Source organism: Cornus florida, unplaced genomic scaffold (assembly GCF_030987335.1).
Source record: "Cornus florida cultivar Cherokee Brave unplaced genomic scaffold, ASM3098733v1 CherokeeBrave_3.0.0_Hap2_Chr10, whole genome shotgun sequence".
Lineage (NCBI taxonomy): Eukaryota > Viridiplantae > Streptophyta > Magnoliopsida > Cornales > Cornaceae > Cornus > Cornus florida.
Genome location: NW_026775580.1, coordinates 23,760,853 through 23,765,320, shown reverse-complemented (window position 1 = coordinate 23,765,320; position 4,468 = coordinate 23,760,853). Strand labels below are relative to the sequence as shown.

The 4,468-nt window shown below is 30.4% G+C and overlaps 1 long non-coding RNA gene across 1 annotated transcript; it reads left to right on the top strand.

Moving 5' to 3' along the window:
* The first annotated feature begins 1,877 nt into the window (after nucleotides 1-1,877).
* Nucleotides 1,878-3,815, top strand: LOC132279630 (uncharacterized). The gene is made up of 2 exons (XR_009471364.1): nucleotides 1,878-2,051; nucleotides 3,592-3,815. It is a non-coding gene; the product is annotated as an uncharacterized LOC132279630 (long non-coding RNA).
* Nucleotides 3,816-4,468: the final 653 nt, after the last annotated feature.

The window sequence follows — 4,468 nt, the reverse complement described above, 5'->3', positions numbered from 1 at the left end:
ATTCTAATGGGGCAAAGTCCACTCAAGAAAGGAAAATGAATATTTGGATAAAATAACCAGAGTTTTCATTTAATGGAATTGGTGAAGTCTGAGGATGGAATTTCTTTGTTAGGGGGAGAAAATGTATTACCCCTATATTTTAAAGGATTTACTTTTTTAAAATTAATTGCTTTTAATTTGATTTAGATTGATTTATTCATTTTTAATTGAGTGTTTAAATTGTTGATTGCTTATTTGGCTTGTTTCTATTTATTTTTTGTTTCTTTATTATTTGATGATTTGGCATGTTAATTTTTTTTAATTTGTATGCAATTATTTGGTTGTTTATATAATTATGCTTGTGTGCATGCTTATATACGTGTAGTGTTTGTAATTTTTGTGTGATTAATCTTTTAATTTTATTGTTTTAATTCTTTAGGTTTAATTGGGTTGGGTTTAAGGGACTTTGGACCAAAGGATGTGATCTTGGGCTTTAGAAAAAGCCTTGGTGGGTTAAGTAGACAAGGCCCATGGTTGTTTGGTTATATACATATATTATTTATATGTGTATGTGTGTGTGTGTGTGTATATATATAAAGAGAGAGAGTGTGTGTACTGACTACTGATCTCTTGCTTCTTGTGGAGCAAGAAAATTCTTCCACACTTTTTATAGTGACCATTAGGTTACATTCTAAACCCACCTATATGCTTTCCTTTTAATATAAAACCATTATCACTCTTTCTAGTTTCCAAATTTAATATTTACCAATACTATTAATTATAACAGTAAAAGGTATGTACTAAAAAAATAAAAATAGAAATCTCTTCACCTCTCGAAATCACGTCTCACCACTAATCGGAATTTTGTTTTCTTTAAAAAAATTTGTAAGTGTTAGAAAATTGCATCTAATACTTGATACTAAAGTTGACATTGCCTATTTGTTTGAGTGTGAAAAAGAAATAAAAAATTACACTATTGACATACAAAACATCGACTAAAAATAATAAAAAATTAAAAATAAAATCTTTATTTTTTTATCCACTTGATCACCTTAAGGTAACCTGTGATTTGCACAACACTTCACCAAATAAAAAAAAAATTAATATATTACAATTTAAATTATTGTATACCACCCTAAATGCGTGCTATTTAAAAATTAGAAATTCAATCTATTTTTCTCCAACTCCTTTGTCACAAATTGTCTCACCTTTCTTGTTAATTTTGTTTTATTTTATTCTAGATTCTAACTAGTTGTAAGCACATTCCAATTATTCCTCTATCATAATAAGTCGCAAAATATCTTTTTTCTAGTTCTACTATAATAACAAAAATTTATTGACATAATGAGGAATTTCACTACAAAAAATGCTATTATTCTATCAAATTTTAGATTTCTTTTGTTAATTAGTTATTTTTCTTAATGGTTTCTTTAATATTGCTATTATTATACTATCATTATATTTTTTTCACTATCATCATTTTTTTTTTGTAAGTAATAAAGGTATGAATGCCTAAAAGGAAGCTAATATGTAAAGTAACAACAAAAATATCAAAGAAAACAAAAATTCCGATTAGTGGAGGTGAGACGTTCCAGAGGTGAAGCAATTTTTATTTTGATTTGTTCGGTAATTACCTTTTATTGTTGTAATTAGTGTTATTGGTAAATATTAAATTTAGAAACTAGAAATAGTGATAGTGGTTTTGTATTAAAATAAAAGCATATAGGTGGGTTTGGAATGTGACTATTAGATTTCCCTATACAAAGTGCAGAAGAATTTTCTTTCTCCACCAGAAGCAAGAGTTCACTACTCTCTATGTATAATGATATAAATATTAAGTGGCATATAAATTGCATATTTTATTTATATATATATATATATTGTAAGATACACAAGAGAGGGTTTGGAACGTGAAAGAAAAGAAGACAAAAAAGAGAGAGGCAGTAGAGGGTTTACAAACCGAGAAAAGAAGAGAGAGAAGAAGGGAAGTAGGCTGGACCAGAAGAAGACGACGACTACGACGACGTGGGAGGCGACCGGACTTGCAGAACGAAATCAGAGAAGCTTGCGGTGTTAGTTTTCGTTTCGTAAACTTTAGGAAAGTTCTTACTCTACTTCTCTTCTTAGAACCCATAAATTTTACACATTGGGTACCAGAATCGTAAAAACTAATTTCATGTTAATCACTGAAGAAATATGACTAAAAGCACGATCAGAACTGTTGTATGTGTGTATACGTATATATATTATGTGTTGTTTGTATATTTGTTGAAGCATGATTATAATTTGCTATATTGGTATGTTTAATCATTGAAGCATGTTAGATAATTTAAGAATTAATTGGACTGTTTGGAGGCTATTGAAGTGGGAAACGAACCAATTACAGAGGTTGGAGGCTATTATCACGCGGAACAAGAAGACCTTTACAGGTTTCGGTCAATCGAAAGAGGACTTCATATCGACTAGTTTGACTATTTTGGTCGACCGATAGGGATTATACGTCGAGCAAAACTCTTTATTACTATACTATCTGATCTTGTTTAAATTTTACCCATAATTGGTTACCACTTAGTGATTATTGATTTATGGTGTAACACACGTATTATACTATGCCACGTGTTAAAATATTTATTTAATCACAAAATTGTTGTAATCATTTTGGATAAAGTTGTAATGGCTAAGTGTGGTGTTGGCTAAATAATCCTAGCATATAACGTGATAGTTTGGGTATTAAATTCCAAAGTTAGTTATAACCACTTTTAGATAATGTTGTATCGGTTAATTGGTTTGTTACCACTTTAGTGAAAACTGAAGATGGTGTTACATTGGTTAATTGTGTAGCGTACGTGTTATATACTATCACGCATAATGGACCTTAATATATAAATAAATAAATAAAACAAAATTAACTAATAAGTTGCTCATTGATATTTATCATATTTATATATGCTGTGATGTGGATGGAAATCATAGTACGATATCTTATATAATTTATTCATGCTTATATTTTGCATTTGTTGCATATTATATGATTTATTGAGAAATTATTATATGGATATGGCTTTAGAATTTCGGAACCACGTGGGCTGACTAATGAGCGTAGTCTTACTTGCACCTTGACTTGGTTGAGTGGTCTTGGTATGAGGTTAGATGGAGGTATATATGGCCGAGTTGCCAAGGCATGAAATGATTGTCAATTTAATTTTATGAACAAAATACATACATCAAATGCATGGATGATTTGCTATTATATAGTATGGACAAATACATACTTTTGGAGGTATAGACGAGCTGCTATTGTATTTGAATTAGTTAATTGGAGAACATTTACTTTTAATTATGATGAATCATTATTTATGAAAATTGTTATTTTTGTTTAAATTGTGGGAACTTAGTGAATATAGTTCTAAGGATGGATGTTATACTTAATAAACATAGTTTTATGGCCTATCATTATATGTATAACTCTAGGCATGGAGGATTTTTCTATCATGGTTATTGTAAAGTATTACTATGTATCATCTTGTACTAAAGGATAAAAACTTTAATAGAATGGTTTAGTAGAGTGAACTTGCTCGTGGGTTTAACCCACCGTTGCTTATATTTTTTCAGGTTCTTAAAAGTTCCAATACCAAGGTTAAGGATCCGTAGCTCGGAGACTTCATCTATCATCTACTCTTCTTGCTTATTCAAAGTAGGATACTTATTTAATGTTAGACTTTAGTTTATTTATTTATGGATTTATAGGTTATGGTTTAGGGGTTCTTAGTTTACGGGATTCCGGAGTTGTAAAAGTTTTGAGGATTTATTATGATGGATTTTAACTTAAAGATTTATTTAAAGGACATGTTTTATCATTTATTAAATTTTCCTTCAGCGTTTTGTTTATTCTTAATTATTCATTTTGTAATTTGTGCTTGTTTATTATAAATTGTTTGATATCCCTTTATTTTTTAGTGTGGGCTGGATCAACCCATGACTTGGAAATTAAGGGGTATTACACTAACTGTTAATGAAATTTTGCATTATGATCAACCCATGACTTGAAAATTAGGGGGTATCACATTAACTGTTGACGCAATTCTGCACCATCCAGAATTGAACCTCATTCCTCCAGGAGAAGAAGAGGGGTAGTGACCGAGGCTGTCAATGGCATGGATCCTACTGAGTATATACTTCGACGATCAAGTTAGAACGCACTTGAATGATTTTCTATGAAAGAGAGACTTCCTGTATCTAATTTTTAGTGTATCTCTTTGGGCTGACTGACCCCTTCTTTTTTAGGAGTCTTTGGGCTGACAGACCCCTCCTTTTTTAGGAGAGTACTTGGTAGTTATTTTTTTATTTTTTTTATTTTTTTATTTTTACAATCAGGATGTCTGGGGTTTCGTCCCAATTAATCCATGGGACCCATGCAAAGTGATCCCTCCACTCTAATCGGGTAAAACTCGAACTATGTTTGCTGTTGTTGTTCCTAAAAAATTGATTA